Raw genomic sequence first — 14,946 nt, 5'->3', positions numbered from 1 at the left:
ATAAAAGAGCCCTTCCATAACTCCAGTAACTTTATTACACACGGAAGTATTCTAAATATCAGTCCATATCAGCACAACCGGGGACACTTTGTGACAGATTTTGAATGCTGACACCCGTTGATTCAGCCTGGACCTACAAACTCATGTACCATTGCACAAAGGATGTATGACAGAAGTAAGACCCTGTTGGGGAAATAAAATGGGAGGTGCTGACTCAGCACAGCAGGTGTGGCTGCACAAACACTCCAGGGAGATTGTGGCACAGGTATGTGATAGGGATGCTCAGAATTCTCATGTGTGAGCCACACACAGTCACACAGTTCTCGTGGATCCGTGTGGTGAGGTGAGTGCAGACTGGCTTGGAAAGAACAACCTCTCCCACATCACCTCAAGTTTGATGATGCACTGATGGTGTTCAGTTCAGGGACTGGGTCACACCTTGTTAGAAGCTAGAGATTCACACGTGTGAGCAGCTTTGTCAAGCGAAGGACTTGGGGTGGGGTTTTACAGGCTTTATGGGAGGTGTCAGCCTGCACTGAGCCTTTAGCATTTGGACTAAAGTTTGTCAATGGTGAGTGCCGAGGAGATGTGGGCACCTTCTTGCTTATTAGCAATCATTTGGTGATTCATATTTTTCTGTTGGGGTAGGAGGGACAGTGGGGCAATGGGTGAGGGGGTTAGGAGGAAGAGCCTTGGGGACAGGGAGAGTGCCACAGTGGACATTCTTAGTCATTTTGGGTCCCTCACAGTGCTCATAGTGACCAGGACAATTTGGACACAGGCACATCCTGAAGCGAGTTTGTGCAGAAGATGGACAGACCCTTGGAAACAAATCACTGCATATGGCATATGGTGGAGGCCAGTATCACATCTGGGGTGACACTGAAGACCCTGTGTGGTTTCCTGGGTTGGTGCTGCTGTCTCTGTGAACAACTTCACAAAAGGGAAGGTGTTTGCAGGGAGATGTACACTGGGGGAGGTGGAGCTGGAGGCCCTGGTGGAGATGCAGACGTCAGGTGTAGTTCATGGTTGTGAGACAGCAGATGGACTCCATTCAGGGAGGTGTAGAAGAGAAGCCAGTGCACCTGTGCAGTGTAGAGGAAGCACTGTCATCAGAGGCCTGGCAGCTGTGTGCCTTTGTGGAAGCTCCTTAACCTCTCTGAGGTGCGGACTCCTCCTTTCACAAATTGGAAGACTAATAATAGACTGATCACTGGGCATTTTGGGTAGATAAATGGGGTCATTCACAGGAAAGCCATTGATGTGGGTTCCCAATCAAAAGATAGTTGTGTTCATCAGCATGGGGCTGGGGTATGAGCAGGGCTCTTGGGGGGAGGGAGACAGAGGGTGTCAGGATGGACAAGGTGTTCTTTGAGTCCTCAAAGCTGGATAGGGAGGGAAACAGAGTGCAGTGACCAAACTCCCCATGCCCTGAACCAGGCAACCTGGCATTGAATTCCAGATCCCTGTCTCTTACTGGGAGATCACGAGTAGAGGACTGCCACCCTCTGCCTGTTTCCTCCCTAGACATGGTCCATTTGCTGCAAGATTAACGCACCTGCATCCTCCTACCCTCTTATCACCCCACACTCCTCCACCCCCAGTGCCCTCCATGACCTTTCTGTTTCCTACTACATCTAAACACCCTCAGGGACTTCCGGTTGTCCAGTGGTTAAGACTCCGGGCTTCCACTACAGGAGGCACAGGTTTGATCCGTGGTTGGGAAACTAAGGGCCCACATGCCACGTGGCATGGCCAACACCCCCCCCAAAAACAAAAAACATACCCTCAGTCCCCTCCCTCATTTCCAAGCTAAGGGAATGGGACTCCTCAAAAACCCCTGACACCATCTGTTGTCCTTGGACCAAGCCATAAGAAGGACCGGGGGCTGCAGAGTCCAGAGACTTCTGCGTGGATTCTCTCTGACCCCCTCTGGGGTTGTGATGTTGAGGAAGTTCCCTGTCAGCCCTTGTTCTCCATTTCCTTAGTCCTGGAATGGCAGTATTAGCAATTCCTTCCATTGATTTAGAGGACAGGGGAGGGTATATGTGTCATGCAAGACCCTGAGTACCCAGGTGACCCTCTAGGTGTCTCTCTTGGGAGGTGGGTAAGGATCCTCCCGTCCTCTGTCTGTGTCTATAGAAGTAGGTTCAGGTTTAACTGGAATGAATTTAACAGAGGTAAGGAAAAAATTATTCTGATCTTTATTAAAATGGTAAGACATTATTCAGTACCACTGGGATAGGTGTCAAGATTATTACAATATGGGAGAAAAATTTAGTTCAACTTTAGATATAGTAAAGACAACAGGATTTATAGACAAGGAGCAGATTGAAGGGTTCAGTGGATGGAAAATTACTAATGGGAAACATCAAGCGTGAGGGGGGTTCTTGCCACATTGAGTTAATAAGAATCTTGCTGAAGAAAGACCAGAGACATCAGATATCAAAGATAGGAATTGAGGATTTGATCAGAGGATCAGGTATCAATGGTTGGATTATTCTTACCCAACTACCTTTGCAGTTTTCTTTCTGAAACTGAGCTAAGCCATCCCTGCAAGGATGTGGGAAAGGCCAAGGACGAATGGGGAAGAGAGCTCAAAGGAATCTGACTAAAGCTTAGGCAAAGAGACAGGGGTCCCAGGTTCAATCCCTTGTTGGCAATTAGATCCCCCATGCATGCCGCAACTAAGCGTTCACATTCCACAGCTGAGAAGTCCGCATGCTGCAACTAAAGATAGCGCATATCACAATGAAGGTCCAGCACAGCCTAAATAAATAAATAAATATTTAAAAATAAAATATAGGTTAGACAGAGTCTGTCAGTTCCTGTTGTTCAGAGAAGGAAGAGACCTTTTTTCCTCTGAAGAACACAGGGTTTTTTTCTCATTTGTTTGCTTTTGTTCCTTAAGGAATAGCTGAGAGGAAATCAAGATGTACCCGGAAACTGGCAGAAGAACTCCTGTACAACCAAGGCTGTAAGCATCATACACACGTAATCCGGCAGGAAGGGAAGAAAAGCACTGGGGTCTAGAGATGCGGGACTCAGAGGAGAAGGGAGATCACATGGGTAGACACCCACCCTGGGCAGTGAGCTGATCGAGCCACAGACTGGGTGACCAGGTCCTAGGTTCTTTGTGGTAGAGGCAAGCCTCCTTACTGGTTGGAGGACCAGCGGGACAGAGAGAAAGGTTGGAGGAGCCTGGACTCTGTTTGGAAGGAGTGTGCATGCTCCCACTTGGCCCTGGGGCCGGGCAGAGAGAGGTCTGCTTCAGCAGCTGCCGGTTTCCAGTAAGCAGGTTCACCTCACACCCCAGCCAGAGCAGAAGAAATGCTCTGGCTCCACTAACTCCATGCCCCAACATGTTGCTGGATCTGGGGCAGTCAAGACCAGGGAAAGACTCCATTTATGGATGAAGAGGCAACCCAGTCCCAGGGCAGAGCCCAGGTGGGGCTGCGGTGACCATTGTGGGAACTTGCTCCACTGGTACATGAGAAGCAGCCCACATCTCTGACGGTAGGTGTTTGGCCACAGCTCACCCACTCCACCATACACGCAGAGAAGCCACACTGGCCCTGCCTTCTCCCTGTGGAGCGGTGTCACAGCAGGGCAGGAGTGGCGGAGGCTGAAGACATTGATCAGCTAGGAGAGAGTAAGGGGTCTTGTCCCAGAGGCAGGATAATATATGAATAATTGCCCAGCCTGAAGACCAAAGAAAGAGCCCGGAGACAAGGACAGAGACATCAGTGGTTTAATGGATACCGATCTTACTTATTCAGAGCAAGATCCATGATAGACACTGCACCATGGTCCAGACACATTTGGTAGGAAGTGGCAGCAGTCTTTTTTACTGTGGAGCAGAGGGAGTTTACCTGATTTAAAGGGAATTGATGTGAGGTTGGCTCATCAATTCTTAGGGAAAGCCACAGAGGAGTATGCCACTCACAGCCCCTTTGATAAACTATCAATGTGAAGAAGTTATGAACTAAAGATTAGAACAATCACTAGGACTTCCTTGGTGGCTCAGTGGTTAAGAATCCGTCTGCAGGGCTTCCCTGGTGGCACAGTGGTTGGGAGTCCGCCTGCCGATGCAGGGGACACAGGTTCGTGCCCCGGTCCGGGAGGATCCCGCGTGCCGCGGAGCGGCTTGGACCGTGGGCCACGGCCGCTGGGCCTGCGCGCCCGGAGCCTGTGCTCCACAGCGGGAGAGGCCACAACAGTGAGAGGCCCGCGTACCGCAAAAAAAAAAAAAAAAAGAAAAAAAGAATCCGTCTGCCAATGCAGGGGATGTGGGTTCGTTCCCTGGTCCAGGAAGATCCCACATGCTGTGCAGCAATGAAGCCCGTGTGCCACAACTACTGAGCCTGTGCTCTGTGACCCGCATCCCTCAACCACTGAAGCCCGCGCCTAGAGCCCATGCGCCCCAACAAGAGAAGACACCATAATGAGAAGCCCTGAGCACCACAACGAAGAGTAGCCCCCTGCTTGCCGCAATTAGAGAAAAGCCCGTGGGCAGCAATGCACACCCAACACAGCCAAGAAAGAGAAAAAGAGAGAAAGAAAGAATGAAAAAGAAAAAAGAGAAAGACACACGATCACTAGCTGTGGCTAGAGAAAGAAGGTAGGCATTGACTGATTAGGTCTTATGATTAAGAGAGAAGTTCAGCCATGTGAGTAGGGTGTCGGTGAGTCAGACTTGGTGGAGCAGGGGGTGTATAAAGAACAACAATACAGCCATTTTTGGTGCCTGATTATACCTCAGCGTTTCTCAGTTGGGCACAATCACTGACGATGCAGGCAGGAGAGCCTTTTCTAGGGGACCAAAAGTAGTGCTTTCCCTCTTGTTTAGCTGCCTCAGGCCTGCTGAATATCTCGTCTCCATCTTCCCAGTTACGGTCCTGTAGGTTTTTTTTTTTTTTTTCTCTGACCATAGCTTACAAAATGACTTTTATCACTTCAGGCTGCATGCATTTCAAGAGCAATAGAATAATGTTTACTTGCTTCTAATTACCAGTGTTTTTGAACTTGGGTTGGCTCCAAGAGTCTGAGATTATGTCCAAACACTTCAGTAATCAGTAGCATTAAAGACTCTTAAATGCTCTGAAGAATCTCGCTAATTCCCTCATGGATCCCCCACACCTTAAGAAGGATGGCGCCTCCTCCCCGCCTGCCCCCCAGTTGATTTCCCAGCGCTCCGCGCGATGCTACTCCTCTTTTTTCCTGGTGCTTCTAGTAGGGAGCGCCACTCCTTGAGCCTTTACCCTTACATTACCCAGAAGAACTTGCGCTAAGGCGAAGTTCATCCAATGAAAATGTAGAAAATGGACATTTCCGGAAGGGGGAACATCAGGGAGGGGGACTTCCGGTGTCTTCGTGGCGGACGTTTTTATTGTTGATGAGACTGTGGACCCGGTCAATAGCTGCGCTGTGCGGTGTTGAGAAACAGGTGAGGGGCCTAGGAGGCGGAAGTGGAGGGTTTATGCGCACTACAGAGGGGCGTGTCTTAGGGACAGTGACGACGCCGCCGCTTGCAGGGAGTAACCGTTACGATTCCGAACCGGTCGCTGGACTGTGGCCGTTACGCTCCGCGCAAAGGCTCCGATGGCGGCGCCTGCGCTGACGGACCCACCTCAGGTAAACGCTGCGGTCTCCGGGTTCTCGCTTGCCCGTTTCCCCACCGAAATACGAACGCCCCGAGTGAGCGGCGCCTGGTCATGTCTGGTCTACGGCAGTGAGGGCTTCAGGGGTGGTTTATCTATTTCTAACCACCAGTATATGCGGTGTGAGTGAGGCTTGGAGATGCAACTGAAGCAGGAACATTCCGGGGACGTGTACTACGTCTTGTTTCTGCGAGGAACCAAGTTTGAGGCCAGGCTGCATCTGGAGTGGTAACTGAGAGGTTGTACCTTTCTTCTTAGGGCCCTCGGAGCGGTGGAGAGTTTTGATCAAAGGAAGGACACGATATGAGTTAGGCTTTAAAAAATTCTCCAAAGCCTGTTCAGTGGAAGAAAAGACTGTAGGTGGGTGATGACGACTTTGAGTCACAGTGAAGTTGTGGCTTTTCCAAGGTCACAAGTGATAAACGGTAGCACTGGGGACGGAGGCAGGGAGGGGAGATTAGCCAGTCAGCCCGAGGTTACCTGGCTCTGGTACCGCCATGGGGCCATGGAAGGCCTGAGCCCCTGGAGTACCACCATGGTCACTTTCTTCTATAGCCTTCTTGTTCCCACAGATTCCCAGGGCTGCAGAAGCACTTAGCCAGTGAGCCCGAGGTTACCTGGCTCTGGTACCGCCATGGAGCCAGGGAAGGCCTTAACCCCTGGAGTACCACTATGTTCACTTTCTTCTATAGCCTTCTTGTTCCCACAGATTCCCAGGGCCGCAGAAGCACTTTTAGTGAATGGAGGTTGTCACAATCCCTCACTTGTTTTGACCCCCACGCACACATTCTCTGTATTTGAGGTGTCTTAGGGCGCTTCACCTGCCATTCTACTAGCTATTTGGTTTTGGGACCTTGGAGAACCTCATGCTCTGGGTACTGAGTGCAGGCCCAGAGGTTCTATGGAGGGAGTATGGAAGGTTACTCCTAGAACCCATACTAGTATGTGGAAGTACTTTGAGGTGAGGTTGAGTTGGTTTAGGTAAGTGCAGGTCTCCTTTATTTTCTGGTGAGAATAAACAGCACAGAAGAGCAGGATTTCGGCTTCAAATGACTGCCTGTGTGTTCTGGAGGTAATGGGAGATTCAGATCAGAGGAGGGAGGTTTTCTACCCCAGGTCTCAAATGGCTCCATCTTGTTGGGCAGTAGGGGAAATGTGTGGGAAGATGGATTGTGGGTTTTCAGGAGTGAGAACGTTCATGGTTTTATTTGTCCCTGTTTACCAGGGCAGTGTGACCTTTGAGGATGTGGCCGTGTACTTCTCCTGGGAGGAATGGTGTCTTCTTGATGAGGTTCAGATACACCTTTACCTTGATGTCATGCTGGAGAACTTTGCACTTGTATGCATGCTGGGTAAGGCCCTCACACCCACCCCTATCCTCTGAGCTAGGTTCTTCCTTTCTTCTCTTCCCCAAGGGCAGCTCTGTCCTCACATCTGGAACATGGGCTTTCTTCTTAAATTCCTTGGTTATGTGCTGTGGTTACTATGGCTAGGCAGAGTGCATCCCTAGTCCTTAGTGCCCGAACACCAGTAGCCCCAAAGTTGCAGCTAAGGATTCAGGGTCAGTAGTCTTTTTTTGTTGATTGTTTTTAATTTTATTGAAGTATTGTTGATTTACAATTTTGTTTTAATATTTGCTGTACAGTAGGTCCCTGGTTATCCACTTATAATGCAGCAGTGTGTACATGTCAATTCCAAACTCCCTAACTATCCATCCCTTCACCCTTCCCCTCTGCAACCACAAGTTCATTCTCTAAGTCCGTGAGTCTGTTTCTGTTTTCTAAATAAGTTTATATGTATCAATTTTTTTTAGATTTTGCATATAATCAATAACATACGTTATTTGTCTTTGTCTTTGTGACTTACTTCACTCAGTATGACAATCTCTAGGTCCATCCATGTTGCTGTGAATGGCATTATTTCATTCGTTTCAATGGCTGAGTAATTTTCTGTGGTATATTAACACCACATCTTCTTTATCCATTCAACTGTCGATGAACATTTAGGTTGCTTCCATGTCTTGGCTATTGTAAACAGTGCTGCATTGAACATTGGGGTGCATGTATCCTTTCAAACCATGTTTTTCTCTGGATATATGGTGAGGAATGGGATTGCTGGAATATATAGTAACTCTAATTTTCATTTTTTGAGGAACCTCCATACTGTTCTCCATAGTGGCTGTACCAATTTACAGTCCCAGCAGCAGTGTAAGAGGTTTCCTTTTTCTCCACACCCTCTCCAACATTTGTTATTTGTAGATTTTTTAATGATGGCCATTCTGACTCGTGTGAGGTGGTACCTCATTGTATTGAATAGTTTTGATTTGCATTTCTCTGATAATTAGCGATGATGAGCATCTTTTCATGTGCTTATTGCCCATCTGCATTTTTGCTTTGGAGAAATGTCTATTGAAGTCTTCTGGGTTGTTTGTTTTTTGTTATTGAGTTGTATAGCTGTTTAGATATTTTGTCTTTTTAAAAAATATTTATTTATTTATTTATTTTTGGCTGCATTGGGTCTTTGTTGCTGCGCACAGGCTTTCTCTAGTTGCTGTGAGCAGGGGCTACTCTTCGTTGCGGCACGTGGGCCTCTCATTGCAGTGGCTTCTCTTGTTGCGGAGCACGGTCTCTAGGTGTTTCAGTAGTTGTAGCACACAGGCTCAGTAGTTGTGGCTCGCAGGCTAGTTGCTCCACGGCATGTGGGATCTTCCCAGACCAGGGCTTGAACCCATGTCCCTTGCATTGGCAGGAGGATTCTTAACCACTGCGCCACCAGGGAAGCCCGCTGTTTAGATATTTTGGAAAATTAAGCTCTTTTCAGTTACATTACATGGCAATAGGTTATCTTTTTTTTTTAATTAATTAATTTATTTATTTTGGGCTGTGTTGGGTCTTCGTTTCTGTGCGAGGACTTTCTCTAGTTGTGGCAATCGGGGGCCACTCTTCATCGCGGTGCGCGGGCCTCTCACTATCACGGCCTCTCTTGTTGCGGAGCACAGGCTCCAGACGCGCAGGCTCAGTAGTTGTGGGTCACGGGCCTAGTTGCTCCACGGCATGTGGGATCTTCCCAGACCAGGGCTTGTACCCGTGTCGCCTGCATTAGCAGGCAGATTCTCAACCACTGTGCTACCAGGGAAGCCCTAGGTTATCTTTTTGTTTGGCTTATGATTTCCTTTGCTCTGCCAGAGCTTATAAGTTTGATTAGGTCCCATTTGTTTATTTTTGCTATTATTTCTGTTGCCTTGTTAGGGTCAGTAGTCTTCCCTTCCACCTGGTGGTAGATCCCTCCTTCTTTGCCCTTTCTATGGCCAAGTGACTGTCCAAATTAATGGTACCCAGGTTTTGCTCCATTTTGGTACCTGACATTTTTTTGTGTGACTGTGTGACAGTATTGTCACTGATGTGGTCACTACTACAACAGACCATGAAGTGTGGCTGCAAGACGCTTTTTCAAGGTTCCAGTTTCTCTGTATCCACGCCAGCATCTGTTATTTTCTTTCTTTCTTTCTTTCTTTTTAATTAATTAATTTATTTATTTTGGTTGTACTGGGTCTTAGTTGTCGCAGGCGGGCTCCCTAGTTGTGGCTTGCGGGCTCCTTAGTTGCTTCTCGCAGGCTCCTTAGTTGCACCACGCAGGCTACTTAGTTGTGGCATGCAAACTCTTAGTTGCGGCATGCATGTGGGATCTAGTTCCCTAACCAGGGATCGAACCCCGCCCCCGTGCATTGGGAGCATGGAGTCTTAACCACTGCACCACCCGGGAAGTCCCAGAATCTGTTATTTTCTGTTTTTTGTTTTGTTTTGCCCTCACTGAGGGGCATGCAGAATCTTGGTTCCCCAAGAAGTGATGACCAGGGATCGAACCTGCACCCCCTGCAGTGACAGCGTGCAGTCTTAACCACTGGACCGCCAGGGAAGTCCCTGTTATTTTCTGTTCTTTTGATCATAGCCATCCTAATGGGTGTGAAATGGTATATCTTTCACATTTCAGTTACATCCCTTTTGGTGTGCTTATTGGCCATTTGTATATCTTTAGAAAAATATCTGTTCAAGTCCTTTTTTATTAATTAATCAGGTAAGTTTTTTGGTTGTTGTTGAATTACAGATTTATCCATAGATTCTGGATATTAATCCCTTGTTTTTTGTTTGTTTTAGGGGTTGAGCTATTCTTTTTTATTTGATTGATTGATTGATTGATTGATTGGCTGCGTTGGGTCTTCCGTTGCTGCGTGCGGGCTTTCTCTATTTGCAGAGAGTGGGGGCTACTCTTCGTTGCAGTGCGTTGGCTTCTCATTGCAGTGGCTTCTCTTGTTGCGGAGCAAAGGCTCTAGGCACGCAGGCTTCAGTAGTTGTGGCACATGGGCTTCAGTAGTTGTGCCTCACGGACTCAAGAGCGCAGGCTCAGTAGTTGTGGCACACGGGCTTAGTTGCTCCCCGGCATGTGGGATCTTCCCGGACCAGGGCTCAAACCCATGTCCCCTGCATTGGCAGGCGGATTCTTAAGCACTGCGACACCAGGGAAGCCCTTAATCCCTTTTTATATACGTGTTTTGGAAATGTTTTCTCCTAATCTGTGGTTTCTTTCTTACTGTGTTTATAGTGTCCTTTGATGTTAAAAAGTTTTTCATTTTTTTCCATTTCCCCCCCTACCTTTCTTGAGTTATAATTGACACATAAGATTGTGTAAATTAAGGTATGAGACCAAAATTGTTCATTTTTATGAGGTCCGGTTTGTGTATTTTTCATTTTGTTGCTTTTGCCTTTGTTGTCAAAGGCAAGAAATCATGGCTGAATCCAACATTTTGAAGCTTTTCTTGTTTGTTTTATCTTAGAATTTTTTAGTGTTAGCTCTTACGTTTAGGCCTTTGATATATTTTGAGGACTTTGTTTAGTCCTATTGTTTAGACCTCTGATATATATATTACGTTTAGGCCTTTGAATTTTTGTGTATGGTGTTAGGTAAGGTTCTAATTTCATTGTTGTGCATGTGGGTATCTGGTTTTCCCAGCACCATTTGTTTTTTTGTGTTTGTTTGTTTGTTTTTGCGGTACGCGGGCCTCTCACTGTTGTGGCCTCTCCCGTTGCGGAGCACAGGCTCCGGACGCACAGGCCCAGCGGCCATGGCTCACGGACCCAGCCGCTCCGCGGCATGTGGGATCCTCCCAGACTGGGGCACGAACCCGCATCCCCTGCATCGGCAGGCGGACTCTCAACCACTGCGCCACCAGGGAAGCCCCCCCAGCACCATTTGTTGAAAAGGCTGTCCTTATTCAGTGGAAATCATCTTCTTGTTAGTAATTATTGCATCATATATTTGAGGGCTGATTTTTAAACACTCTAGTCTCTGTTCTGTTCCATTGGAGTATATATCTGTCTTTATGCCAGTAGCACTTTATGCTGTTTTGCTTACTGTAGCTTTGTAAGAAAGTTTGAATTCATGTGTTGTGTATCCTTCAACTTTGTTGTTTTTCACAACTGCTTTGGCTGTATCGAATCCCTTGAGAATTTATGTGATTTTGAGTCTGAGCTTTTCTGTTTCTTGAAGGCGTCATTGTTTTTGATAGGGATTGCATTGAATCCAAAAATCTCCCATGTGAGTGTTAAAATTGATGAACCTTCATGAACACATCATTATCACTCAAAATCTAAAGTTTGCAATAGGGTTCACTTGTGGTGTTGTACATTCTGTGGGCTTTGATAAATATATAATGACATGTATTCACTGTTACAGTATCATACAGAATGTGTTCAGTTTTCAAGTAAAAATTCTCCGCGCCCCACCTGTTCATCCCTTCTTCCCCCGTACTTCTTGGTATCCCCTGATTATTTTTTTACTCTGTCATTAGTTTCCCCTTTTTGAGAATGTCATATCCTTGGACTCATACAGTATGTAACCTTTTCATCTTGGCTTCTTTCACACAGTAATATGCATTTAAGTTTTCTGCATGTTTTTTCGTGACTTGATAGCTCATTGCAGTTTAGCTGTAAATAATGTTGCTGTTCTCTGGATGTATCATGTTTATCCATTCATCTACTGAAGGACTTCTTGATTACTTCCAAGTTTTGAAAGTTAAGAATAAAGCTACCCTAAATATCTGTTTGAAGGTTTTTGTGTGGATGTCCGTTTTCATCTCCTTTGTCTAAATACCACGGAGTACACTTGCTGGAGGATATAAGGTTATGTTTAGTTTAGTAAGAAAGTACCAAACTACCTTTCATAGTGGACTCTACCATTAAGCATTCCAGTCGGCAATGAATGAAATTCCTGTTGTTTCACACCGTTGCCAGGATTTGGTGTTGTCAGTGTTTGGATTTTGGCCATTTTTATAGGTATGTATTGGTATCTGCACTTTTAAAATAATTTATTTATTTTATTTTTATTTTTATTTTTTGGCTGCATTGGGTCTTTGTTGCTGCGCATGGGCTTTCTCTAGTTGTGGCAAGTGGGGGCTACCCTTTGTTGCGGTGCACAGGCTTCTCGTTACGGTGGCTTCTCTTGTTGCAGAGCACAGGCTCTAGGCACACGGGCTTCAGTAGTTGCAGCATGCAAGCTCAGTAGTTGTGGCTCTAGAGCACAGGCTCAGTAGTTGTGGCGCATGGGCTTAGTTGCTCCGTGGCATGTGGGATCTTCCCGGACCAGGGCTTGAACCCGTGTCCCCTGCGTTGGCAGGTGGATTCTTAACCACTGTGCCACCATGGAAGCCCTGGTATCTGCTTTTGAATTTCATTTGTATTTCCTTGCCTCTTTGTATATGTTAAATTTTCATGTGGATGTCGTCTTTTAATGAGGTGTCTGTTCAGGTGTTTTGCTCATTTTGTATTTGGGTTGTTGTTTTCGTACCGAATTTTAAGGGTTTTTTGTACTTAACTTTTAGGCCCATGATCCATTTTGAGTTAATTTTTTGTGAAGGGTGTAAGGTTTTTGTCCAGAATTCATGTCTTGGCATGTGATGTTCAGTTGTTCCAGTACTATTTATTCAAAAGACTTCATTTTTCTCCATTGTATTGCACTTGCTCATGTGTCAACGGTCTGATGAGTGTATTTCTGTGGCTGTATTTCTGCACTGTCAATACTGTTCATAGATCAGTTTCTCTATCCTTTCAACAATACCACACTGGTTTGATTACTTCTTGTGGTTTTTTTTTTGCCTGCTAGGCCTCTTGTAGGAACTTAGTTCCCCAATTGGGGATTGAACCCCTGGGCCTCAGCACTGAAAGCATGGAGTCCTAACCACGGGACCACCAGGGAATTCCCAGGCTTGATTACTTTAGATACTAAGTCGTATTTTACTTTTTCTTTCTTTCTTTCTTTGTTTTTTTTAAAGATACTAAGTCTTGAAGTTGAGTAGTGTCAGTCTGCAACCTTTGTTCTTCAGTATGGTGTTGGCTATTCTAGTACTTTTGCCTCTGTGTATAAACTTTAGGATTAATTTATTTATATCCACAAAATAACTTACTGGGATTATGATTTGGATTGCATTGAAATACTTGTTCAGGATGAGAGAGTCCTTACTAGTGTAGGGTTTTGTGAGTGCAGCAAATGTGGGAAAGCCACCCAAACATGTAACCTTATTCAGCATGAGCAAGTTCACACTGGAGAAAGACCTTATGAATGCAGCCATTGTGGAAACTATTTTAGCCACAAATCTGGTCTCCTTGGACATCAGAGAGTTAACTGTGGAGGAACACTCTGTGATTGCAGTGAATGTGGGAGATCCTTTAGCCTAAGGAAGTACCTCAGGGCACATAGGAAAATCCACAGTGGAGAAAAGGCTTATGAATGCAAGGATATGCTAAACCTTTCATCCAAAAATGCATGTTAATTGAGCATCAGAGAGTTCACACTGGAGAAAAACCTTATCGATGCACCCAGTGTGGAAAATCTTTTGCCCGCAAATCCAATTTCTTTGCACATCAGAGAGTTCACACTGGAAAATAGCCTTACGAGTGCAGTGAATGTGGGAAATCTCTTACTACTAGCTCTGTTCTGGGAACATCCCACATGCCGCGGAGCAACTAAACCCGTGTGCCACAACTACTGAGCCTGCGCTCTGGAGCCCACGAGCCACAACTACTGGAGCCCACGTGCCTAGAGCCGGTGCTCTGCAACAAGAGAAGCTACTGCAATGAGAAGCCTGAGCACCTCAATGAAGAGAAACCACTACAATGAGAAGCCTGCACATCTCAATGAAGAGTTGCCCCCACTTGCCGCAACTAGAGAAAGCCCGTGCGCAGTAATGAAGACCCAACACAGCCAAAAATAAATAAATAGAATAAATAAATTAAAAAACAAACTGAGACCGGGACTTCCCTGGTGGTGCAGTGGTTAAGACTCCAATGCAGGGTGCACTGGTTCGATCTCTGGTCAGGGAGCTAAAATCCTATATGCTGTGTGGCAAGGCCAAAAAGAAAAAAAAAGAAAAACAAACTGAGATCATGAGACCACCTCACACTCATTAGGATGGCTAATATGTGATATATATATTTGTTGTGAAAAATGTAAGTTTTTAATCTAATGTGTTTTTTAATTGAGCATTTATTTTTAAAAAAAACTGTAGAATTGCTAATATTGCACATCTGGTTAGACCTCATAATGGCCTTGTCAGTATTCTTTGGACAAAATTAGAATTTTGGACTGGTTTTATAATATATGTCAGTACCAACCATTACATATATTTATTGTTTCTCCTCCCACCATATGTCTCCTCTATTTCTGCATTCCAAACATGGTGGATATCTTTAGATCTCTGATAACTCTGTGAAGTTATGTGTGGGGCTCTAGAGGTACTTTTTCGTCTACCTGGAACTCCTTGATCTGAATATGCTTTAAAAATTTGTTTTTAAAGTAACCATATAAGATACAAGTACATAAAGACACAAACTTTTATGTCTAAATTTCCTGTTTCTTTCCATTGTACTTAATTACTTAATGAAAACTTTCCCAAGAGTTGCTATTAGGTAGTAAAGTATAAGTAGATTAAGTAAATTCTGTATAACTAGATACAATTTTCATTTTCTGTATATTCTATTAGCTCTAGAAATGCAAGAATTTATCTGTTCTTATTCACCAATATATCCCAATTAATGAATGAAAATTGAAAGACCCTTAGCCAATCACCTTTTTATTGTACCTGACAATCACCTAAGTTAAAAAAGAAAATTAGGGGGCTTCCCTGGTGGCGCAGTGGTTGCGCGTCCGCCTGCCGATGCAGGGGAGCCGGGTTCGCGCCCCGGTTTGGGAGGATCCCACGTGCCGCGGAGCGGCTGGGCCCGTGAGCCATGGCCGC

General features: G+C 45.7%; 1 protein-coding gene across 1 annotated transcript in view; it reads left to right on the top strand.

Moving 5' to 3' along the window:
• The window catches only part of LOC102976511 (zinc finger protein OZF), a 74,463-nt gene that overhangs the window by 17,106 nt on the left and 42,411 nt on the right, over positions 1 to 14,946 (top strand). The gene's annotated exons all lie outside the window — the stretch shown is intronic.

The sequence above is a fragment of the Physeter macrocephalus genome, chromosome 17, assembly GCF_002837175.3.
Source record: "Physeter macrocephalus isolate SW-GA chromosome 17, ASM283717v5, whole genome shotgun sequence".
Classification (NCBI taxonomy): Eukaryota; Metazoa; Chordata; class Mammalia; order Artiodactyla; family Physeteridae; genus Physeter; species Physeter macrocephalus.
This window is presented reverse-complemented; position numbering and strand designations above follow the sequence as displayed.